General features: G+C 40.2%; 1 pseudogene; it reads right to left on the bottom strand.

Annotated features, from left to right (window-relative positions):
- Positions 1-1,142: 1,142 nt before the first annotated feature.
- Positions 1,143-8,015, bottom strand: LOC142662293 (phospholipase A2 inhibitor and Ly6/PLAUR domain-containing protein-like; annotated as a pseudogene).
- Positions 8,016-27,204: the final 19,189 nt, after the last annotated feature.

The following is a 27,204-nucleotide window of genomic DNA, read 5'->3' as shown; positions in this document are numbered from 1 at the left end:
TCGTTAGTTGTCATCAGTTTTTACCATTCGTTTTTAACATCAGTTTATACCACAATGGTCCACCAAAAAGGTAGTCTAGTGGAAGTTTTATTGTAAAATTAAAAGTGAAAAAATTGGCACGATTTCTTGTTCACCCTTTGTACTGGGGAAGAATCCTGCTGTTTTCACTTTTAAATTACAATAAAACTTGGAAGAAGTTTCCTCTTTTACATCCATACCAGCGCTGGATCCAACTCTTGTTTTTTTCTCTCTCTTCTATGTTATAAGTAAAGTATTTTGATATATTTAAGTATCTGTGAGGGTTGTATGTTACCTGTGGTGTTTAAAGGACTGGAGTGTGTATACATAGTAAATAATACAAAATAAGTGGGCTGTATAGGAAACAGAGGTAACAGAATAGAAACGAAGTAAAGGGACAAAATACAAATAGACAAAAGTCTCCTTTATCAATGACGAGTCAAGTTCAAATTGTTTTAATTATTCTGTATTAGTATATAATGTTGAAATTGTTGTTATACTGGAATCTCAGGTTAGTAGACCTGTGAGGTTCGGAGAGGTAATACGGTTTCATCTGAGGCCTGGTGTGAGTGCGATAAATTACAGCAGTATGGCTGGTTCTTTTGTGTTTAACTGGAGTGTTCCTTTACTATTATTTTGTGGGGTCATAGAGAGTCAAGGAATCAGATTCTACAGGGCTCCACAGGAAAAGTTGACAGGGGGAGGTAACCCTGATATAGTTCCACAAACTTGGAATTGTGAAATTGGGAATGAATCACAAAACAGTGCTTCATCCATGGCTCCCCTCGAATATCCTAAGCTATGAAGGCAGCTATCAATATTTGTTTGATACAGATGGATGTTGGAAGAAAAGGATACTATCCTCTGTTATGACCAGGTCTTAGACACCAGTGTTGGGATACTGAGGGGTCCTGTCAGATAAATTTAAATCCTATACCCTCCTCAAGACATAATCAAGGGTATTGATGTTGGTACCAAGTGCAAAATTTCTACTACACCATCTATGCGACTATTTGCACCAAAAGAGAAATACTCCACCATAGAGCATTGTACCCTTTATCTTCTCTTGGGCATCGATGTAGCAGAACATAAAGAAAGAACTCCAGTTAACCCTGAGAAGAGACTCAATATCCGCCCTGATACTCCTGTAGGACTCCAGATGATCCATCTTGGGTTTGGCACTGAACTGCAATGGCTCCTGCTAGGAAGAAGATTATAATGAAGAAGCTTGAGAATCGAGCCACCATCCAGTTAAAGCATGACAAGACCAAGACTACTGGGATTGTGCATGCCCTGGAAAAAGACTCAGATGTGTCCTGGTGGGTCACGCATGTCCTAGAGAAAGACTCAGATTTGTCCTGAGTATGTTTAAATACAGCCTCAAAGCAACTTTGTTCTTCAACCTGCTCATCCACCTTGTAATAGTCCTTCTCGTTCTGGTAGTCATCATATCATCTGGACTGTTCTTCAACTACAGACGGGTGAAAGGAAAGACCAACCAAGTACAATGAGGTCAGGCAGAAAATCATGAATTTATTCAAAGATGTGGATTAAAGACATGTGTCTTGCAAAAAACTTCCAAGGCGCACATATAGACACTATAGGTGTAGATGTGTTCTTCATACTGTAGATGTATTCAGTCCTCTGATCTATTAGCTACAGTGAAGAGCAACAAAGAGTGTCTCACTCTCTGGAGGAGTGTCCATTAATTTTAACCTCTTCAGGACTGAGCCTGTTTTGGCCTTCAGGACACAGCCGATTTTTTCAAATCTGACATGTGTTATTTTATGTGGTAATAACGTTGGACTGTTTTTACATATCCAAGTGAATCTGAGAATGTTTTCTCGTGTCATATTGTTATTTATGTTAGTAAAAAAATTTGGTCGATAATTTTGGTATTTATTTCTGAAAAACACCAAAATTTAGAAAAAATTGCCAAAAATTATAATTTTTCTAAATTTAAACGTATCTGCTAGTAAAACAGATGGTAATACCACACAAAATAGTTACTAGTTAACATTTCCCATATGTCTTCTTTATGTTTATATCATGTTTTGAACGTCCTTTTATTGTTCTAGGACGTTACAAGGCTTAGAACTTTAGCAGCAATTTCTCATATTTTAAAGAAAATTTCAAAAGGCAATTTTTTCAGGGACCAGTTCAGTTCTGAAGTGGCTTTGAGGGCTTTATATATTAGAAAATCCCCAAAAGTCACCCCATTTTAAAAACTGCACTCCTCAAGGTATTCGAATCAGCATTCACGAAGTGTTTTAACCCTTTAGGCGTTTCACAGGAATTAAAGCAAAGGTGAAATTTACAAATTTTATTTTTTTTGCCGAAATTCATTTCTAATATATTTTTTTTATAACACAGAAGGTTTTAGCAGGGAAACACAACTCAATATTTATTGCCCAGATTCTTCAGTTTTTAGAAATATCCGACATGTGGCCCTAGTGCGCTAATGGACTGAAACACCGGCCTCAGAAGCAAATTAGCACCTAGAGGATTTTGGGCCTCCTTTTTATTAGAATATATTTTAGGCACCTTGTCAGGTTTGAAGAGGTCTTGTGGTGCCAAAACAATGGAAACACCCCAAAAGTTACCCCATTTTGTAAACTACACCCTTCAAGGAATTTATCTAGGGGTATAGTTAGCATTTTGACCACGCAGGTCTTTTGCAGAATTTATTAGAATTAGGCCGCGAAAATGAATATCACAATTTTTTTCCTCTATATGTTGAATTTTCTCATTTTCACAAGGGATAAAGGAGAAAAAAAACTATTTTTGTAAAGCAATTTCTCCCGAGTACGGAAATACCCCATATGTGGTCAAAAGTTTTTTTTCCATTAGAAATGAATTAACCCTTTCAGGACTGATCCATTTTTTGCCTTCCAAGAGCCATAACTTTTTTCTTTTTCCATCAGTAGAGCGGTGTGAGGGCTTATTTCTTGCGGGGGGAATTGTAGTTTCTATTGACACCATTTAAAGTACCATAAAATGTACTGGGAAACTGAATTTTTTTTATTTGTGGGCTGATATAGTAAAACAATCTGATTCCATTTTTTGGGGTTTTAATTTTTACAGCTTTCGCTGTGCGATAAAAACGAAAACTACAGTGATTTTGGTGGTTTAAATTATTTACATTTTTTACGGCTCCATACATCAGCCCCCGCACCATGACATACTATTAAGTCATAGTGCGCAAAGGGGTTAATGCACAGCGGATTGTGTGAATATTGCAATTTTCCACTGATATGCCATTTTAGTGCATAATATGTTGTGCCCAGTTTGTGCCACTGAAGACAAATACCTCATAAAACATTAAGCGGGTTCTCTTGGGTATGGCGATGCCATATATGTGGGCGCAAACTGCTGTTTGGGCACGCTGAGGGGCTCAGAAGGGAGGGGCGCCATTTTGCCTTTGGAATAGCTCTGTTTGGGGTTTTGCTGGTATATGTAATCTGTGCGGAGAACATCAGGGCATAATAAGAGGGTATAATAATGGGGTAAATAAATAATATTTCATAGATGTGTGGCCGGTGTCGCACTGATAAATGGCGCCCGATCTTATCCGATTTTGGAACACTCTGCACATTTTGCATCGCTATATTCTGAGAGCCAGAACTTTTTTTTTTTTCACCACTGGAGCTGTGTGAGGGCTTATTTGTTGTGGGACAATCTATACTTTTCATTGGTACCATTTTGGGGTACATGCGATTTATTTTTTATCACTTTTTATTCTATTTTTTTGCAAGCCGGGTGACCATAAACAAGCAATTCTGACAATGTTTTTTAGTTTATTTTTTGCGGCGTTCGCCTTGTACTGTAAATTACAATTTTACTTTATTCTGTGGGTCGGTACGATTACGGCTATACCAGATGTATATAGTTTTTTTTATGTTTTGTGGCGTTTGCGCAATAAAATCACTTTTTTATAAAATAATTTATTTTCTGTCACCATATTCTGAGAGCCGTAACTTTTTTATTTTTCTGTCAAAAAAGCTGTGTAAGGGCTTGTTTTTTGCGGGACGGGTTATATTGGTATTATTTTTGGGTACATGCAACTTTTTGATCACTTTTTATTCTCTATTTTGGGAGGGGTGGTGACCAAAAAATAGTGATTCTGGTGTAGATTTTTATTGATTTTTTTTGCGGTGTTCATCGTGCGGGAAAAAATAACATTACAGTTTTATAGTTTGGATCATTACAAACGCGGGGATACCAAATATGTGTACTTTTTTTTAACGTGCTCATTGTTTTCCTATAATGAAAGTCTTATTATAGGAAAAAAAGCATTTTTTGTTGATGTCACTTCTAACTTTTATTTTTACACTTTTTTTAAAACATTTTTATTACTTTTTTCACTTGTTCCACTAGGGGACATTTAGACTTGCAGCTTTGATCGCTGCTAGAGTACATTACACTACCTACGTAGTGTAATGCATTCCAAATATGATTGTGATGTGACAGTCACATGAGGTCATTGTCTGGCCTCCGATTCCCACAACAAGCATCGGTAGCCCCCACAATCACTTTGTGGGGGCTGCCGATGTGCTTCAAACCCCTTAAATGTGGGGAACGCAATATGTCGCTGCATTTATGGGGTTAATTGCCAAAATCAGCGGTGATGGTCCGCTGACCGGCAAGACTGGAGTGTCAGCTGTCGGGGATAGCTGACCTCCCGGTTCCCGGACACTGTCCATTAGGTCAGTGTGCGCCGGGAGCTGCTCCACAACTGTACGTCCTGAAGCGGGAAGCAAGCCCTCTGCAAGACGTACAGTTGCGGCGCAGTGCGTGAAGAGGTTAATGGGAACTGTAATGCTTAATTTCTCCTGTGTTGGCGCTGCAGGGAAATTTTACAGCAGGTCACTGGGGCTATTGCATCTTTATCTAATGTATCTTGGCACCTTCCAAGATGCTACAAGTCATCTATAAAGTCATATCAGATAATACAGAACATAAATAATATATATAAAATACCTGGATCTGTGAGTTTTCCGATATAATCAACACATTTGTCTTCTTCATTCAAACAATTAACCGTGCGGTCACTGACACATTCTTTCAATCCATCTCTATAACAAGAGGTGCACACCCTTCCATTGTGCTCTTTTTGCTCAGGGGGCACTAGAAGACAGAGGTGGGGGGAGAATTAAGGTCAGTCTGAACCTCTGATGTAATCAGAAATGAGAGAGACATGAAGTGGCTTAGTAACTCCTCTGGACCACACTGTGCACTGTAGATAAGATGTAGTCACGGATCATTGTGTAAATAAAAGTGAATTAGTACATGGAAAGCATAAAAAGGCTGCTCTTGACAGATTTTATTATAACTTTATTTGCGCCCTAATTATTGAGAATACCAAGGAGATATCATATCATTAACACATGAATATTTAATATCCATTAACACATTTACATCAAAATGGTCTGATTAAATGTTGAATAATCCTGACACTGATATTTGTTAGTCACATGTTAATAACAAGACACAGATAGTACTAAGATGTTAATAAAGAATTAAAGAGTTAATATAATCTACAGCCCATTTATATCTGGACACCATTATTCCCTATATTTAAGTACTAAATAGGAACGTATCTTTAGAATGACAGATCCGTCAACAGCAGTTTACTGATGGTTTCCAATTACTAACAGACAAGTGCTTTTCTATACTGCAGAAAAGGGGGAAAATGCAAGTATAAAGTAAGTGTAAACAGCAAAAAGATGATAGATTTTACATCTGCTGACTGTGTATCCAAAGTTAATCAAAGGAGGAGCTTCACTTTAAATTTCTGAAAGTGGAATTACTGTGAGGAAGAATTGACAAGAGATTTATAACAGTTTTCCCTGTAGTCTTTAATTTGATAATAAGGAACCAGGCGGCGTATCGCTGCCTCCAATGTAGTTTGTCAGATGTAGCAGAGCTGAGTCTAAATTTAGGTAAAACTTATTATGATATCACAATATGTTATTTGTGGCTTGATATAGGACTGTAGTTAAACCTACTGCAATATTAGAACCCAGGGATTTTTCACAATACAGCCTAAAAGGGATACATGAGAAAATCATCTCTGCTCCAGCTGTAAAAATATCAGAAATGAAGTACTTACTGTAGTAGTTATCTGTGTTGCAGTTGTCTCCTGTACAGCATTGAACATTAACTCTTATTTCTTTATCATTGAAATTTGAGATGTAGTCGAGTTGCAGGGTACGCCCGGATTGCAGCCCTTTTTAATGGAGTGATATACGTCACCACCTGTAAAAAGAAAAAAAAAAGTTAATTATCAGGAACCATCAGGTCAATGTCAAAGTAACAGGTCAGAGTACAATTCTGTACTGCAGGGGAGAAGTGAGTGGCCTAGCAGATCGCAGTGTCCAAGTGCCACTTGAAATCTGCCCCAAGCAGTCGCACACATGGACAAGAATGAGTCACATAGCAAGAATCAAAATGGGCCCCCATTATGGCCCAGGGATTTGACAGCCAGGATGGAAGGGCCTGGTGTTTGTGTCCCTCTCCATGCCCTTTCAATAAAAAAAGGGCAAAGGGGATGTCTCATTAAGGGATGTCATAAAATGAAGACCCTGCAGTTGGGACTCCTCTACTTTTCATCAGAGAGGAGTACCACTAACAAAGAGTGAGTTTGGCTCTTGGAGGACCTGGTTTGTCCATGTATAACATTGTGGGATATTCATTTGAATGATTGGCAAGTAATACTACATTGTATGGCCAATACTGCTCCACTAGAGGAATAATGTACAGTGATAGCGCGGGACACCAAGAAAAGGCATCAATCATTCACTATAGCATTCAAAATAGGAGTTTTGTGCTCTATAGGGCCCCTCTACTTTGGGAATTAGTGGGATCAGAGAAGAGAATAGGACAAGGAGAATTGGTACCCAAGTCATAGATGGTATTATTATGCTTTCTATTATAATGAACCACCCACCTCCTCACTCATCACACTTGCACCCAATGATAGCCCCCGCTTTGGGTCTTAGTTCATTAAACCATGTCACAAAATGTTGAAAATCTTCTTTGAAAAAAAATGTAAGTAGTAGTGTCCCTTTATTAGTATCAAGTTTAACACTAAGGTCTCTTGCACACGACCGTTGTGCCACTCGGGCAGTTTTTGAGGGCATCCGAGTGGCACCCGATAGTCTTCACGGACTCATTCACTTTAGCGGGTGAATCGGCACCGTGAAAAATGGTCCGAGGCTCCGATCCGAGGACACATAGAACATGTCCTATTTTTCCTCGGATCACTGACGGGAGTTGGACGGCACAATCGTTTGTGTGCATGAGCCATAAAACAAAAATAGCATATACTAGATTGAGAACATTGTAATACTCACGGGAACGATAGAGCTCGGAGACCACCAAACATTCAGTAGAGTCCGGACAATCAACTGAGACCCCCTCACATGTGTCACTGTTTTCTTCGATACATTGAAGACATTTAAGAGCGAGACCTAGGAGGCAGAACATTATCTTATTATGGGATTATTTTTATGTCTGAAAATATATTAATAGTTATTAAAGACAATGAAACCCAATGGAGAAAAAACAGCATGTAGATGGATTGTCCTCCTCCGAATGACCAGCTTCAAGCCAACATGGTTCCTCCGATGAGAACAGGCTCAATAGTTTTTTATTCAGAGAGGACACAATATACAAAGGAAATAAATTAGAATATGAGACCTGCTGAGATGTTCCCTTTAATCTACATAACATACTTTGAGTTACATTTTGGTCTGTAAGGGAAATCTTGTAGACCTCGGTTGTGTTGAAGGAGTCAGTCATATTGCTGACTGTCTTTGGATAGGACATAAAGAATACATCTATATAGAATAATATACAATACATGTCCAAAACATATACAGTCATCTTCTTGGATGAGTCTACAGGAAGAGTCTACCTACCACAACAGATATTGTCTTACCTGTGCATGAGATGGCAGAGAAGATAGTAAGAGAGATGATGAAGGATCTCATCATGGCTGAGACAAAGTGAAGTTACACAATTCTTACTCTCTGTATGTGGGATACATGTGACTATTGTATTTATACACTGAAATCCGGGCTGGACCTCTACTTCTGTTTAATCAGTTATCATGCGTCAAGATCTTCTCTATGCCAAGAAAAAATTCCTGTCATTGTGATTGCAAATTAGTAACAACAGCCAAGTTTTCTCATCAAAGGTTATTTTTTCCAAAAGTTTCTGGCATCAAAGAATGAGCTACATGGTGACATTAAGGTACTGTACCTGACTGATAGACTAGGCAGCAGGCCAAGCTACGCTATGCCCCGTGATGAGACAGGTTCCTCGTAGAATTGAGAAGATCTGGTCATGATAATTTGAGGCTCACTTAATACAAATGGGTTGCTACCACCTTTCTCCAACACAAGGAGAGCTCTATTCATTATTTTATATCTATTGTTTTTTTGTGGAAGACTTAAATGGACCCTAAATCTTAGGTCTATAGGTCATCAAGTTGGCTCAGTAGTTAGCATTATTGCCTCACCATGTTGGAGTCCTGGGATCAAATCTGTCCTAGGTCAACATCTGAATGGGGTTTGTATGTTCTCCCACGGTCCAAAAATATACAGAAATTGTGTAACTCAACTGGGGACAGTGAGGGATGACAGCTTATGTACAGCACTGAGGAATATGTTGTCACTCTATAAGTAACATAATAATATCTTCTATAGTGTTCTTCAGTGGGATGACTTCATATTACATATCACCAGATCTGAGAAGGTTGATTCACACATTGAAGTTATGCAAAATTGTGAAACCACCCAATGATTCCATATAGACCAATGGTAGGAGGCTGTATCTCATTCTACATACTTACAGACAGACTCCAATTACTCTAGCCAGTACAATGTGAGCAAAAAAATACTTCTATATCTCATTAATCTATTTTGAAACTTCTTACTCTTCTGCTGCTTCCAAGAAGACGTCTAAAGAGCCCTTATGTTTCACAAGAGATAGTTGGAGGTGTGGACGTCATTGCAAGGGGCTTACAGGTCTTGGACTCCGAGAATGAATTAGCAACCAGAAGTTGAAGTTGCAGGTGGGGTGGACTGCAGTGAAGGGACTTGCAGGTTTTTAAACTTCAGAATCCGCCATTTTCTAACTGTGGAAACAGACAAAATTCTCATTGTCGGTGTGATTCACTATCGCCTTGATTACTGTAACTCATTACTAATCAGTCATCCCCACACTGAACTCTCTCCTCTCCAATCTATCCTCAATGCAGCAGCCAGGCTCATCTTTCTTACCAACCAATACACCAATGCCTTTACCCTGTGCCAGTCACTACACCGCTACACTGATGCCTCTACCCTGTGCCAGTGACTGCACTGGACTGCTACATTAAAGCCTCTACTCTGTGCCAGTCAGTACACCACTACAACGATGCCTCTACCCTGTGCCAGTCACTGCACTGGACCACTACAACGATGCCTCTACCCTGTGCCCAGTCACTGTACTGGACCACTACAACGATGACTCCACCCTGTGCCAGTCACTGCACTGGTTGCCCATTCCGTTCTGAATAAAATTGAAACTTATTACTCTCACCCACAAAGCTCTCCACAGTGCTGCCCTCCTTATATTTCCTCTCTTATCTCTGTCTACCACCCTACTCGCGCTCTACATTCTGCCAACCTTAAATTAACATCCTCCATAATCCGAACCTCCCACTCCCATCTCCAAGACTTCTCTTGTGCTGCACCGTCCTCTGGAATACTCTACCCCAGACAATCAGATTAATTCCCGACATCCACAGTTTTAAACTTGCCCTGAAAACACATCTTTTTAGACAGGCCTATAACATTCCCTGATCTGAATCCTTTCCTTGGCCCCACTATTACATTAGTCATGAGAACCTGACCCCCTCATTCAGCAGTATCCCCCACACTCATGGCACCATAATGCACTTCATGTCTGTCATACAGAGATACTGGTTGGTGACCGGCTCGTGCAGCTTCAAGTTACCACCCCATATGTATAAAAGACAGCCGGACCATTGTACTTAACAAGCACTTTTTACATTTTGTGTCTCCCCTATTTCCTCATAGATTGTAAGCTCTTGCAAGCAGGGTCGTTACTCCTCTTGTTTGGATTGTAAATTAGTTCTGTCAATATGTAATGTCTGATATCGACTGTAAATGTTTCCTGCGGAATATGTTGGCGCTATATAAATAAAGATTCTAATTATTATTATTAGAAGGGAGCCTTGGCTGAGATGGCAGAAACAGAAAAGCACAGTCAGTTCAAGCTGAAGTCAGGAGCCACATGTAAAGTCAACAGGAAAAGGTTGTGGTCTTAGTCAGACAGACTGGGCCAGGAATAGCAAGTGCAATGGTCAGAGGTCCTGGTGTGTGCCATGTACTGGTCCTTTATGAGGAATTGTTTGCGTGATAGGGCATGGTGCCACTTAGGAAAACAGGGAAGACAATGGCTTCAAACTGAGGATGCTCCAAGTACTTCATGTACCTCACTTTACTATTAGAAATGTTTTCCTAGGCAGCACATTAACCACATCCCTCCTCGGCCATTTTTTGGATTTTCACTATTGTTTTTTCCTTTCCACCTTTCAAAAGCTATCATTTTTTTATTTTTCAATCGATATAGCCATATGAGAGCTTTTGTTTCGTGGGACAAGTTGTAGTTTTTCATGACACCATCTATTGTACCACATAATGGAAAGCTTAAAAAAAAATATTTGCTGGGTGAAATGGGCTAAAAATAGTGATTACGCCATTTTTTTTTGGGGGGGGGTTTGTTTTTACAGCATCCATCAGGCAGTAAAAACGACTTAATCACCTAATTCTACAGGTTGATACGATTACGGCGATACCAAATTTATATGTTTTGTTTTATGTTTTGCCATTTTTAAAAAGTTTAATAAGGGTATGTTCACACACTTAGTAAAAAACTTCTGAAAATACGGAGCTGTTTTCAAGTGAAAACAGCTACTGCTTTTCAGCCGTTTTTTGAGCAACTCTCGTTTTTCGTTGCGATTTTTACGGCCATTTTTGGAGATGTTTTTCTATGGAGTCAATGAAAAACAGCTCCAAAAACAGCTCAAGAAGTGACATGCACATCTTTTTCGCAGGCATTTTTTAAAAAACAACTCCCTGTCGGAACAGAACGCCGTTTTTCCTAGGAATTATTACGCCGCGGATATTGCGTCGGGACCCGCCACTCAAAATCCGCAGGGTGAACGGCCCCTTATTATTATTAACCCCTTCACGCACCTTGACATTAATGCACGTCAATGTTTGCAGTAACTTCGCGCACCTTGACGTGCACTAACGTCAGTGCTTTGACAGTTAACCGCCGCGCGGCGCTACACTGCAGCGGCGGTTAACTGTGCAGGGTGTCAGCCCTGCTCTCCCCATTGCCGATCAGCGGCCTGTCGCCGCTGAAATCGGCAATTAACCCCTTCGATGCGGTGGTCGATTGCGATCACCACATTGAAGAGGTTTACAGCGGATCGGCAGCCCCCCACATGTATTTGCGGGGGCTGGCGATCCTTCTCACGGCAACCAGAGGCCAGACAATGACCTCCGGGTTGCCATGTACGGAAGCCTCGGAGGAGCAGCCTCGGCCGGTCCTCCGATGCTTTCTGTCAGTGTGACAGTAATGTTATCATGTTACACTATGCAAGTGTGAAAGGAATTATAGGATTTGGGGCTCTTTGAAAAAAAAAGAAAAAGCTCCAAACATTGGAAAATCCCTTTTACACATCTTGTGTTCTTCACCTACTGTAGTATTTTATGGCTTTCTGTGGCCTTGTGGATAATATCCTGGACAAGCACTTCCTTTAGAGATCTCCAGACACTCGCCCAAGTCTCCTTCTACACTTCCAGTCAATCTAGGATCAAGGTAGCCTCTCCGCTAGGGCCCTACTTTCACGGGTTACCTACCGCTACCTTCTACAATGATTATTTCAGTAGTCCAGTCAATCACCAGGCCACGTTCCTGGCCTTCAGAGAAACCAGTCCACCCTGTAGTGTTCATCACTGGCCCACTAATCCAGGAATCTCTGTGTTCATAACTAGGCCCACTACAGCCACCACTGGGTTCCAAGCACAGTACTGCTCATCCACCCACTGGTCCCCACTCTCGGGCTGACTACCTCCACTACCAGAGCAACCCCTCTGGCTGCCAAATACACGGCCACCGGCATCGCTTAAGTGAAGGCTCGCATAATACCCCACCTCACTAATCTATCTTTCTCCACAAACTACCTCTGTACGTTCCAGACTAAACAAGTCTTCTAACAGCTCAACGTCTGCCACGTGACTACTACCTCTAGCTTCACTTAACAAAACAGCAATCTCTGCTTCCAGTTCCATGTAGGCCTGCCTCACCCTCAGGCACCCAACCCCAGTCGCTGTAGCCTCCAGCCTGTTATTGCCCTACTTCAGGAAGACAAGCTCACTGTGGTCACCGAGTCCCTCCGCTGAGGTACACCTTTAGCAGCCCATCCAGCAACTCACACGGTTCTCGCCTCACTCTCCCCTTAGACGGCAAAACACAACCTTCTATGGACTCCTCCCTGTCCTCCTCCAACCCACTTGCCAGAATCAGGCTCTTCCAGGGCATACCAGTCTCTCCCTCCTTCTCTGTCATGGTTTGGAATAAGATGGACAATAAGCTCTTAGATGTGTTCATAATTCATCCCACAGTCCACATATATCTACACGGACGATAATGGATATCTACAGGGACGATTAGTAGACTGTATTTCCACAGATTATGAGATGTTGCAAAACTCAAGGATCCAAAATATGGGTAAGTTTTAACAAAGTGCAAGTGGAAGAAATCCTACAGCAGTATTGCCAACATACAGTAGCTTGCAGGCTAATGGGAAGTCTAAATATTAGCACATTTACACCTATAGTGTATACTGTAGTTTCACAGTCCCTCCAGCTAGTGATCCAATCTCTCGAAAACCAATAGACCTCAGTCCAAAAGACCAACTGTGCCAACTACGCCTGCCAGGTGCCCCAAATACATGATCAGTGTCTTTACTAATGAGTTGTTGCAATGTTTTCATTTTCTAAATGTGTGAAGACACAGCTCTCATTAGAAAACACAGCTCTGATACAATTACTGTAACTGTAACGAACCCAGCAGCTGTGTGTCCATCACATGACAATGGACAGATTTTTATTCATTGAAAGTAAACAATGAAGGTTCCTACTGAATAACAGCAAGCATAGATTTTTATAGTCATGAGGGATTAATCCAGAAAGTATATTGGATTATCCATGATTTGTGTCTACTGAGCAAAGCGTTGTCACGATGACCAAAAGAAACAAATAATTAGCACAGCTCTGCTACATTTATGCTATAATAAATAAATTACCTTGGTAATGATCAATAGGTATAGGTAACACTGACAAAACTACAGGGGAATTTTGTATTTAGTTTGTGTCACAAGTTAATCCTGGGGTATTTTTGGATTATTATTTAGTTCCAGAATATCATAAGTCCAATGAGGTTGTATGTCCAAGCTGCTGTGTTACAGACACTGTAGTAGAATGTGGCGGTAAGAAAGACATGATGTGCCGTGGAAAAGATGACAAATGCGTAAACTTTTCTGGGCAAGTCTAGAAACCAGGTAATTCTTACTGTTACCAAAAACATTCACTTTGTCTTAATTTTTTGAAGAAAATTTACCCACAAAAAGTCTTCTGATATTTCATAGCGACATGTTAAAAGTCTGCCAGCACTAGGGGGAGCAAAGCTCAATAAATGTGTATGCAGTAAGCTCATGAGCTCCCCCTAGTGCTGGCTACAAGTAGATCAAATTCTATTATTTTACTTTATAGGTGTGTGAAGTGAATTTAGGACTTTGAATTCTCTCCACAAAGGGTCATCTTGGTAAAACACCCAAACCCCTCCATTATTGGTCAGAGATTTCCACAACTTTGAATCTCCACCGCCGTGGGTGTTCAGGCCGCCTAGCACTTATTTCAGAGCAGCCTTTTGGGAGCTATCCAACCAATGCCATGGTTAACTTCTAAAATGTGTCACATTACATCACATGTCAAAAGACAACATAGAACATGGGTATTGCCCGTGAGCACCGTAAAATGAAGAGACCAAATAGAGCCCCATGACTATCAGCTATAGGGAAAGAGATAATTCATAGATCTGCATCATTCAGTCTTGATTCCCAATAATAGTTGATTGTAAATGTGATTTATTTTTTTTAACAGATGAAGTTTTCGTCAATTACTCATCTAAAGGATGTATGTCTACCATGGGATGCAAATTGGACCTAGGTCAGCTGATTGGAGTTCAAATACTTAACTTAAGATTTTTTAACTCTACAGACATGAATCCTTCGAGTGATGAAGACAAGAATGAGGAAAAAATTTATATATATTTAGAGCATTTGGAGGTCTATTTTACTGATACAGAGCTCCAAATTCCCTGCATAGTCAAAGACTTAAATAAGAAAATTTACATCTAGGGGGAGCTTAGGAACTGACTGCATACTATTTTATTATTGAGTACAATGTGTAAGTATGCAGTAAACTCATGAGCTCCCCCTAGTATGCAGTAAGCTCATGAGCTCCCCCTAGTATGCAGTAAGCTCATGAGCTCCCCCTAGTATGCAGTAAACTCATGAGCTCCCCCTAGTATGCAGTAAGCTCATGAGCTCCCTTTAGTGGTGGCTTCAGGAAGCCATAATTGTATCATTTACTCAATTGCTATACTGGGGATTTGGAGCTATGTATGAGAAAAATTGAGCTCCAACTGCTAAAAAGATATATTATAAAAAATATCAGCACAGAATTGTGCACAAGCACTTTCACCATTTTGCTGTTAGGGGTTTTCGAGACAATTTTCACACTTTACATACACAAATAAAACCTAAATTATAAAATAAAACATATATATTAGTCCCTCATACCCATATATTTTAGTAGACACCTAGCACATTGTGAAAATGCCACCCAGCCCTTTACACTCATGGGCACCATCGTGTAATATTACATCAAAGCCTAATGTTTGTTTGTTTTTAAAAAAAAATACATAAAATTCATGTTTGCAGCTAAAAGTATAACACAAGCAGAGCCTAAGACACACAATATATCCTAAAAATAACGTTTCACAAAATTATGAAAATTTAAGAGACTAAACATTTCTTCAATCCAGATGCCAGTAAATATCTGATTAACAGAGTTGACAAATGGTCTGATTAGGTGCAGGGGTAAAAAGATGTTTAAAAAAAAGGCCCCCTTAATGTGATCGCATATCCTCTGCGATTGGTAAGAGGGGGGGTGAAAACATAAAGAAAAAATCATGTATACAGTTTCTGAGCTCTAGCACTTATATTTAAGTTGTGTCAAGCATTTAAAGTAATTACATAATAAATATGTCTTCGGTGATGAGGGTTAATGTGGTGTTTGTTTTTTTTTTTTCAAATCCAGCAGGCATTAAATTTGGAATCAATTGTATACCTTCTAGTCCACACATATAATCACAAGTCATTCTTCTGTTGAAATTTGACTTAGTTGTCTCTTAATTAGATTTGCTTTAAGGGGAGAATACAAAAAGTTGGATGACCAATATGGCCGTCATTACAGCTCCTCCCACAGGAGTTGTCACACAAAAATAACACTTCTGAATAATAAATCTGCCTAATTCGGCACCAATATGGGGATAGGGAATGAATCACTATATAGCTAAGCAGATTTGCTATGTAGAGAATGGGAAATGTGGATGAGAACCTCATTGGGAGTGGTAATGGCAGCCATATTGGTTGTCACCGAGTCTTCCTGAAACAGATATAACTAAGGAAGCCGACTCAATGACTTCATCTGAATTCGGCTGTGTACTTTATTCTTTTTTAAACCTTTTACATGATCAATTCTGTGCAGTCCTATAAATGTTCGATTACTTTTGCGTTCTAAATCATCGCAGAGAGGTTTGTGATTATTAATCAAATTATGAAATAAAAAATCTAGATTTTTTTCATTGCAATAAAAAAGTTGATATCATGAAATTTTGTGTTTCCTGACTTTTTCTACAAACATCACAGAAATTAAGTGCAAATAATTGAATAAAGTATCTGGTGCCGCAAAGAAAGCGGGCATGGACCAACAGGGGGAGAAATCAGTTGCACATTTCAGCTGCTGCAGTGTAACTTAAAGGGGATGTCCAGGTTGGGGGCTGTTTTTTATACTGGTGACCTATCCACAGGAAGGATCCGTGAAAATGAAGGAAAATAAGACATGTTCTATTTTTTAATGGACCCTTCACACAGTCCGTTAAAACAATGGCCGCGTGAACGGTCCCATTGAAATACATGCGTCCGTGTCACCGCAGTTTTTATAACGACCATCACACGGACATATAAAAAGTTCATGTAAATAAGCCCTTAAAATGAGCCTGAAATTACATGCACAGAGGACACTTAGGGGAACGCCTAGTGACTAGAAACCCACCTCTGAGCAGTTCAGGAAAAATAATCCAGGCAAAGACTAAAAATCTTTTGTGCCACCACTAGGGGCAGCATACTGCATATGAATTTATCACTGACGCTTGTAAAAATCCCTATATAGTGATGTCCCCCTAGTGGCAAATGCAGGAAGACATAATGTTATCAAGTTACACTATGCAAGTGTGAAAGGAATTATAGGATTTGGGGCTTTTTAAAAAAAGAAAAAGCTCCAAACACGACACATTCGAAAATCCCTTTTAAACATCTTGTGTTTTTCACCTACTGTAGTATTTTATGTTTTTCTGTGGCCTTGTGGATAATATCCTGGACAAGCACTTCTAATAGAGATCTCCAGACACTCGCCCAAGTCTCCCCTTACACTTCCAGTCAATCTAGGATCAAGGTAGCCTCTCCGCTAGGGCCCTACTCTCACGGGTTACCTACCGCTACCTTCTACAATGATTATTTCAGTAGACCAGTCAATCACCAGGCCACCTTCCTGGCCTTCAGAGAAACCAGTCCACCGTGTAGTGTTCATCACTGGCCCACTAATCCAGGAATCTCTGTGTTCACAACTAGGCCCACTACAGCCACCACTGGGTTCCAAGCACAGTACTGCTCATCCACCCACTGGTCCCCACTCTCGAGCTGACTACTTCTACTACCAGAGCAACCCCTCTGACTGCCAAATACACGGCCACCGGCATCGCTTAAGCGAAGGCTTGCATAATACCCCACCTCACTAATCTATCTTTCTCCACAAACTACCTCTGTACGTTCCAGACTATACAAGTCTTCTAACAGCTCACCGTCTGCCCCGTGGCTACTACCTCTAGCTTCACTTAACAATACAGCAATCTCTGCTTCCAGTTCCATGTAGGCCTGCCTCACCCTCAGGCACCCAAACCCAGTCGCTGTAGCCTCCAGCCTGTTATTGCCCTACTTCAGGAAGACAAGCCCACTGTGGTCACCGAGTCCCTCCGCTGAGGTACACCTTCAGCAGCCCATCCAGCAACTCACACGGTTCTCCGCTCACTCTCCCCTTAGACGGCAAAACACAACCTTCTATGGACTCCTCCCTGTCCTCCTCCAATCAGTGTGGTTGTGCAGCATATCTGCATCAATACACTTACCCACTTGCCAGAATCAGGCTCTTCCAGGGCATACCAGTCTCTCCCTCCTTCTCTGTCATGGTTTGGAATAAGACGGACAATAAGCTCTTAGATGTGTTCATAATTCATCCCACAGTCCACATATATCTACACGGACGATAATGGATATCTACAGGGACGATTAGTAGACTGTATTTCTACAGATTATGAGATGTTGCAAAACTCAAGGATCCAAAATATGGGTAAGTTTTAACAAACTGCAAATGGAAGAAATCCTACACCAGTATTGCCAACATACAGTAGCTTGCAGGCTAATGGGAAGTCCAAATATTAGCACATTTACAACTATAGTGTATACTGTAGTTTCACAGTCCCTCCAGCCAGAGATCCAATCTCTCGAAAACCAATAGACCTCAGTCCAAATGACCAACTGTGCCAACTACGCCTGCCAGGTGCCCCAAATACATGACCAGTGTCTTTACTAATGAGGTGTTGCAATGTTTTCATTTTCTAAAAGTGTGCAGCAATGCTGTATTTTCCTAGAAGGACCATGCCAAGGGCAGCAATACACTGTGTATAAAGATAGGTGAACAGACGTTGAGCTTCAGCAATTACAGAAGAACATCCGAAGAGCAAGGGCTTTCTCCTTCAAAATGAAAATTTACTTGACTCTATTCTTAACCGCTCTTATTGGTGTCGGTAAGTAATTCCATAGACTAACACGAATCGGCTTTATTTCACTTTATTTTTTTTGGTAAAAGTTGCCCTAAATTTTTAGAAAAACCTCAGTCCTTAGTTGACTATGTATAAATAATAGTACCTCAAGTAGCGGTATACAGAGTGTAAAGGAAGATTAAACTGACGCTACTGTGGACGGAACCTGACATGTAACCATCTATTCCATCCCCCACTTCATATCTATCTATCTATCTATCTATCAGTCCCACTTGTCAGACCAATGTACATTGCACATTTCCATTCGGATCGCGGACGTGCACTAGGTTAATAGAATAACCAGCAGCTATAATAGTTAAGAGCAAAGTATTGAAGCACAGATTGCCTTAATTGCGCTTGTCCACCAGGACCACACATGTTCACTTGTATAAAACTGATCTCAAGCGGGAAATCTGCCCAAATGTCAGAAAACTTATATTTGTAAATAACGATCAATCTGCGTTATATACGCCAAATATCTTTAGATAAACCCTATACCATAAGACAGGTTTTACCTTGTCCACCCTTGAAGGCACTTATGTCTGGTAGACCGGTCCCCTATCATGGGAGACTGATCTCTCCGGCAACCATAACGCTACAACACATACGATGTGCAAATAGCTTACCGAGGTGATATACATCAGGTATAATAAGTTACCATAGCTAAGGGGTGCTGGCCGTCAAGCCGCACTATAGGACTCACATAGCCACATCCACATTACCATAGCCGCAACTAAATACTATCTATCAAGAAATATCTCACAGATATAGAGTTACTGTCACGTTGGCTTCGTGGACCCACTGTGCCGTACCACCTTGACGGTATGGCAGCTGGCATCAATCATCTCTGGCCTTCGCCTCATCGGTTAAATACTTAATTTTTCTAGCTATATCAAATTTTGGATCATCACTTCCAGTTGTTGTCGTACCTCAAATGTATACATAACCTTATCCTATGACTACAACCGCCCCGCCTGTGTCAGCAGGTTTAATCACAAGGTCATCGTCATGGATAAGCTCAGTGAGAGACAGTATTTCATCACTCTTCATATTAGGGTGTCTAAATTTGCTTTAAGTACATTCACCTTTCAATTTATCAATATCAGTCTTTACTGCCAAACCAAAGGCTTCAATTGCTGGAACATTTGTAGCAGGCAAAAAAAATTGTATGCCTTTGCTTTGGCAGTAAAGAATGATGTTGATAAATTGAAAGGTGAATGTACTAAAAGCAAATTTAGACACCCTAATATGAAGAGTGATGAAATAGGGCTCTCACTGAGCTTATCCATGACGATGACCTTGTGATTAAACCTGTTGACACAGGCGGTCGTAGTCATGGATAAGGTTATGTATACATGTGAGATAAGATGACAACTGGAAGATACTGAAGTTTACAGACAGGTACCTCATGATCCAAAATTTGATATAGCTAGAAAAAGTATTTGTCTGATGAGGCGAAGGCCAGAGATCTGATTGATGATGAGTTGTACACATTTTTGATAGTGGAGTGTCCGGTTACACCGTTTTTTTTAAAATATATATTGGCTAAAATACATAAGTCACTGAACAATTTCGCTGGACGCCCAATAGTGTCTGGGTCAGATTCAATTTTGAGTTGCATAGCTATGTTTCTTGATAAATGTCTCAGATCTTTTCAGTCAATACCTCATCTTATATATGTGATACTGCTTACTTTCTTGTGAAACTGCAGGATGTGGACCTCAAAAATGAGGGGGATGTTTATCTTGTATAATTTGATGTGGTTAGTCTGTATACTTCCATAAACCATGAGAGAGGGTTAGCAGCAATATCTAAGAAACTTTTTATATCTACGTATTCATCAGAGAGTCGGGAATTCCTTTTATCACTATTAAAAATGATACTTGCATACAAATTTCTTGTTTGGAAATGAGTTTTTTTTTTTTATTACGTGGTACAGCCATGGGTGCGAATGTCACTCCCACATATGCAAACATTTCCATTGTGTTAGAAGAGTGACACATCTACGTATCCCACCACTTCAGACAAGTCCTGAGGTGGTGGCGATACATAGACGATTTATTCCTCATATGGAGGGGTGATCTAAAGTGATTGGAGGATTTTCACTCTTTCCTCAATAATAGTGACCCTGACGTGACCTTTACATTGGTATATTCTAGGGATATAACTAATTATGGATATGGAAGTACAACTTAAAGAGCAGACACTTATTACTACTCTACATGTAAAAAAAACCAGACAGGAATAACCTACTTAGGTTTGATAGTAACCACATGACGCAAATGGTGATGTCCTAACGTTACCATTAATTCCTCAGAGCGAGGAGAATACATAGATGATATATTCCTCATATGGAGGGGTGATATGAAGGAATTGGAGGATTTCCACTCTTTCCTCAATAATAGTGACCTTGACGTGACCCTTACATTTATATTTTCCTGGTCAAAGAATCAATTTTCTGGATGTAAAAGTACAACTTAAAGAACAGAAACTACTCTACATGTGAAAAGAAGAGACAGGAATAACCTACTTAGGTTTGATAGTAACCACCTGAGGCAAATTGTGATGTCCTTATCTTACAGTAAATTCCTCAGAGTGAGGAGAATAATAAGTAAAGATGGGTTTATGAATACTCTTTCAAAAACATTTCAAAATAGGGGTTACCCTCTTACAATTATACATGAACATAGGAGTAGGGCAGACGGTTTGGGACATTCGACCTTATAAAAATTCCCAAAAGAGAGAAGAAATGCAATAGAATACCATTTATTTCAACATTCATTTATTTGTGTCGTTCCATTTTGGATATTATCCGCAGACACTGGTCTATATTGGGCGATTGTCTACAGCAAGTACCAGAATTAAAAATGCCCGCTCTATTTTCATATCGTCGGTCCTATAACCTAAGAGATAAGTTGGTTAAGTCCGATTTGGACTGGGGATCCTTGTCGGGGATTGCGAGCTTGCGTCCTTTTGGCCAAAATGATTACTAATACCCCAGGTATTTTTCATTCTTACTTAGGCTGGGTGCACACAACCTATTTTCAGACGTAAACGAGGCTTATTATGCCTCGTTTTACGTCTGAAAATACGGCTCCAATACGTCAGCAAACATCTGCCCATTCATTTGAATGGGTTTGCCGACGTACTGTGCCGACGACCTGTCATTTACGCGTCGTCGTTTGACAGCTGTCAAACGACGACGCGTAAATTGACTGCCTCGGCAAAGAAGTGCAGGACACTTCTTTGCAACGTAATTTGAGCCGTTCTTCATTGAAGTCAATGAAGAACAGCTCAAGATTACGGGCGCATAATGCGAGGAGGAGCTTTTACGTCTGAAACGACGCAGCTGTTTTTTCCTGAAAACAGTCTGTCTTTTCAGACGTAAAAGCAGTTCTCGTGTGCACATACCCTTGTATTTGCTTCTTTTGGACACAGCCGTGTCTTTGATGCTGGGAGAGTATGGTGTGCTGTTGTTTGGCATAGTAAGCAGGCTAGCCCGCTCTATGAATTATCAAGGCATCACAAATAGGCTTCTACCTGGCTATACACGCTGCGCCTCATGACTTACACAGTATCCCTCCATGTTTCACACACTGGCACCCCTTTATTCATTTATTTTTATTTATGCACTTTACTCATTGCTGCCCCCTATATTTCACGCCTATTATTATCACTTGCACATACACTATTCATTTATTATTTTATACGACACATCCCATGCACCACACGCCACTCCCCTCAAGACTAGTGGGTGTGGCTATTATTATTTAAAGCACCTGTTCATTCTCCTTCACCAGCGTTTCTGACCTGTCTGTGTCCATTTGTAAGTATGGCCTTTTTCGGTGTTTTTATCTATCTATCTATCTATCTATCTATCTATCTATCTATCTATCTATCTATCTATCTATCTATCTATCTATCTATCTATCTCCTATATATAGGTTTATAAATGGTATATTATGTGTATAGACAATATGGTCCAGAAGTAATTTGCAGCTGGGGAATTATCTGTTTGTCCGTCCGTATGTCCGTATGTCCGTCTGTCTGTCTGTCTGTCTGTCTGTCTGTCTGTCTATCTATCTATCTAATCTTTCCACCTCATAACGATCTCTATATATTTTATGTAATAATAAATACATTCCAGTTCTTCAGCTGAGAATAAAATTTGTGTAAATGTTCTCTAATCTCTGAATAAATAACTATATATATTGTCACCTCTATTTCAGGTCAAAGTAACAAATGCAAAAGATGCTGGGTTAATGACTACACAAAATGCTGCAATGAAAAAGAAATTGAGTGCCCTGATTCAAAGTGCATGACGGTCTCTGAATATTGTAACGCTAGTAAGTGTGGCCTCTATCATTTGTGTTACAGGTGGTCCTTTAAAGAATATTCTTAGGGTGTTGCCATTTCAGCTGATTTATTAAATCGTTTTTCAGGTATTAATTTCCGAGTGGTTGTAACCAGGATTAGGGATCTCAACCTCCGTAGTAGTTCCCACTAAGTCAGGCTGCGCCAAAGTGACTGCAGGCTCCGCAGCCTGTCCCAAACGTGCCACTATGGGTCGCTGAGGGGCTGCCCTCTGCCACATACCTTAAGTATACAATATCCTTAGGGTGCCCCAGTCTCCTTAAAGGAGGAAATGTCCTGCATCTCCGTGGGTCATGATGGCCGATGTGCCACTACTTTTATGGATCCTAACTCCCTTGGCAGCGTAAAACCAGAGAACGGTCCAAGGCCATGAAGTGGCACACATACAGTTCTCAGACCAAGTCCTTTAATGGGGTACCGTCTCTTTAAGAAGTGCTCTAACACATTGAAGCAACAGTTCAACAGTACTTCTAACGTAAAACACTTAACGTTACTTATCTATGCCTCCCTGTAGAAACAAGCAGACAGTTGCAGGTATTATATGGCCGACAATATATTTGAGCACTGGTACTGCAGTGACACCTAGAATGCATGTACCAACAAACATGGAGGACGCACAGAGGAGACAGATCAATTTAAAGGGGCAGTAACACCCTCTTACATGTGTCATTGTTACAGTATGTCATAAGGCGCCAGTAAGTGGCCATTGGCTAAAATTATTCACAGAATATATAATATGATGTATGTCTGTATTATTCCTGTAGATCAATAGTCTACCGGTTGCTCTCCAGCTGAGGCAAAATGATACCTCCCAGCATGCCCAAGCAATACCAGTGTACACATCAGATTATACCATTTCACAGTGCATTCTGCAGAAGACAACACACTAGCAGTTTTAGAATATTGGCCGCGTACACCCTTCTAAAGTATATCACGTTTTGGTGGTATTTTAGCTAAATATGGTAATTTGTGTTTGTCCATCTGTGACATGGCCAGAGCACATTGCTAAAAAAAAATAAGTACAATTGTAATCCACTGTACCTGTAGCATTCCAGGAGCTGTTTTCCATCTTCCACATGGCCAAAGTAAGGATAGTGTCGGAGCTCTGCATCTATAGTACTCCAACTTTTTTTTTCTTCTGTGACACATGCAATTGATGGGCTTGTGAGTGATGATGGAAAAACTCCTTACCCCTTTTTTTAGAAATTGTTAAAAATCACAACAATTCATATATATTATTTGCTTTTTACCAGTGATTTTTTTTTTCGGTTTTATTTTTTTGTTTGCTGCAGATCAAACCAGACAGATTTGTTTGACTCATCTCTATACCTAGTGAAAAGCAACATGCCATAGTTTCATTGCCAAATCCCAACTTCTGCTTCTTGGCTACACTCATATCAATTAGGGTATGTTCACAAAATGTTCACAAAATCAAAAACGGCTAAAATTACGGAGCTGGTTTCCAGGGAGAACGTCCTCTGGTTTTCAGCCTTTTTTGTAGCCGAAAACGTTTTTTTGAGGCATTATTTGGAGTAGTTTTTGGAGCTGTTTTTCCATTGACACAATGAAAAACAGCTCGAAAAACGGCGCAGGAAGTGATATGCTCCTTCATTTGACGAGGCGTTTTTTTATGCAATGTTTTTAAAAACAGCGGCGTAAAAGAACGCCCCGTCTGACCTAAACACCGTTTTTCCCATTGAATTCAATGGGCAGATGTTGGTAGGCATTTAGCTAGCGTATTTCAAGGCGTATTTAGAGCGTTTAAGCCCTGAAATACATCTGAAAACCCTGCGTGTGAACATACCCTAAGTAGAATAACAGACACAAAGTTGAGTGGATTTATATATTTTGTGCCTTTGAATTTTGATGGGTCGGTTAAGCCCAAAGGACCTTTTCAGCATATACAACTATTTTATTTTTTTTGGCCTGATGCGATAATTATTGTGCACGCTTAAAATAGCCCATAGAACCCTTAACTCATTAACCATGTCCTTGCCGGAGGACTGTGACGCACCTTCCTGTCTATAAAACTATTATATAATGTAATTCTAAAAAGATTTGTTGTTGTTTGTAAAAAAAGATTTCAATAAAGGTGGAGTTACCCCTTAACTGCAGCATTCCTGAAATCCTTATTTTTTATATTGAATTTAAGATGGTCAAGAATTCAATACAATACAGAAAACATGTGCAATGAAAGAGTTATGCGGTGTCTGCTACTCCATATCAACCAACCACGGCTTCGTCCTGAGAGTCAGTGCTGAATGTGGTGACGGAGAATATAGTAATGCCAATCTGAATTTCAAAAGTGAGTATAAATATTTCTAATCATCTTCAAACTAATATCATTCCAGTGTGAGATGAGTGTGCCAGGTACCTCACATGTTCAAGGCCTTTCAGTGAAAATACACATTCCCATTTACATTCCGAGGCTAAAAACCCACTCTGACCTAGTCCTGCTCACGCCGCTGATGGGTTTGTCACAATTCAACTTACTGAAAATACATAGTAGCAAAAAAATGTTGAGAGTAGTAGTAGTAGTAGTAGTAGTAGTAGTGGCAGTGGTAGTAATGTTGGTAGTAGTAGTAGTAGTATTGGTGGTGGTGGTAGTAGTAGTAGTAGTAGTAGTAGTAGTACTGGTAGTAGTAGTAGTAGTATTGGTAGTAGTAGTGGTGGTGGTGGTAGTACTAGTAGTATTGGTAGTAGTAGTAGTAGTAGTGGTGGTGGTAGTAGTAGAAGTAGTAGTAGTAGTAGTAGCAGTGAGAGTAGTAGTAGTAGTAGTAGTAGTAGTAGTAGTAGTAATAGTAGTAGAAGTAGTAGTAGTAGTAGTAGTAGTAGTAGTAGTAGTATTGGTAGTAGTAGTAGTAGCAGTAGTTGTGGTGGTGGTAGTAGTAGTAGTAGTAGTTGTGGTGGTAGTAGTAGTAGTAATAGTAGTAGTAGTAGTAGTAGTTGTAGTAGTAGTAGTAGTAGTAGTAGTAGTAGTGGTGGTGGTAGTAGTAGTAGGGGTGGTGGTGGTAGTAGTAGTAGAAATAGTAGTAGTAGCAGTGGTGGTAGTAGTAGTAGTAGTAGTAGTAGTAGTAGTAGTAGTAGAATTAGCAGAAGTAGTAGTTGTAGTAGTAGTAGTAGCAGTAGTAGTGGTAGTAGTAGTGGTGGTGGTAGTGTTAGTAGTATTGGTAGTAGTAGTAGTAGTAGTAGTAGTGGTGGCGGTGGTAGTAATAGTAGTATTAGTAGTAGTAGTAGTAGTAGTATTGGTAGTAGTAGTAGTAGCAGTAGCTGTGGTGGTGGTAGTAGTAGTAATAGTAGTAGTAGTAGTAGTAGTAGTAGTAGTAGTAATAGTGGTGGTAGTAGTATTAGTAGTAGTAGTAGTAGTAGTGGTGGTGGAGGTAGTAGTAGTAGTAGTAGTAGGGGTGGTGGTGGTAGTAGTAGTGGTGGTGGAAGTAGTAGTAGTAGCAGCAGTGGTAGCAGTAGTAGTATTGGTAGTAGCAGTAGTTGCGGTGGTGGTGGTAGTAGTAATATTGGTAGTAGTAGTATTAGTAGTAGTAGTGGTGGTGGTGGTAGTAGTAGTAGTAGTAGTAGTAGTGTTGGTAGTAGTGGCAGTGGTAGTAGTAGTGTTGGTAGTAGTAGTAGTGGTGGTGGTAGTAGTAGTAGTAGTATTGGTAGTAGTAGTGGTGGTGGTGGTAGTAGTAGTAGTAGTAGTAGTGGTGGTGGTAGTAATAGTAGTATTGGTAGTAGTGGCAGTGGTAGTAGTAGTGTTGGTATTTGTAGTAGTAGTAGTAGTAGTAGTATTGGTAGTAGTAGTAGTAGTGGTGGTGGTAGTAGTAGTAGTAGTTATAGTAGTAGCAGCAGTAGTAGTAGTAGTAGCAGTAGTAGTGGTGGTGGTAGTAGTAGTATTGGTAGTAGTAGTAGTAGTGGGTGGTGGCGGTGGTAGTAATAGTAGTATTGGTAGTAGTAGTAGTAGTAATAGTAGTAGTAGTAGTAGTAGTAGTAGTGGTAGTAGTAGTAGTGGTAGTAGTAGTAGTAGTGGTGGTGGTGGTGGTGGTGGTGGTAGTAGTAGTGGTGGTAGTAGTAGTGGGGGTAGTAGTAGTAGTAGTAGTAGTAGTAGTAGTGGTGTTGGTAGTAGTAGTAGTACTAGTAGTAGTGGTAGTAGTAGTATTGGTAGTAGTAGTAGTATTGGTAGTGGTGGTAGTAGTAGTGGTGGTAGTAGTAGTAGTAATAGTATTGGTGGTAGTAGTGGTGGTAGTAGTAGTAGTAGTAGTAGTATTGGTGGTAGTAGTAGTGGTAGTAGTATTGGTGGTAGTAGTGGTGGTAGTAGTACTAGTAGTAGTATTGGTGGTAGTAGTAGCAGTAGTAGTAGTATTGGTGGTAGTAGTGGTGGTAGTAGTACTAGTAGTAGTAGTATTGGTGGTAGTAGTACTAGTAGTAGTAGTATTGGTAGTAGTAGCAGTAGCAGTGGTGGTGGTGGTGGTGGTAGTAGTAGTAGTAATAGTAGTAGTAGTGGTGGTAGTAGTA

Source organism: Rhinoderma darwinii, chromosome 10 (genome assembly GCF_050947455.1).
Source record: "Rhinoderma darwinii isolate aRhiDar2 chromosome 10, aRhiDar2.hap1, whole genome shotgun sequence".
NCBI classification, from domain to species: Eukaryota; Metazoa; Chordata; class Amphibia; order Anura; family Rhinodermatidae; genus Rhinoderma; species Rhinoderma darwinii.
The sequence above is the reverse complement of the archived record's forward strand: the minus strand, read 5'-3'. Positions and strand labels throughout refer to the sequence as shown.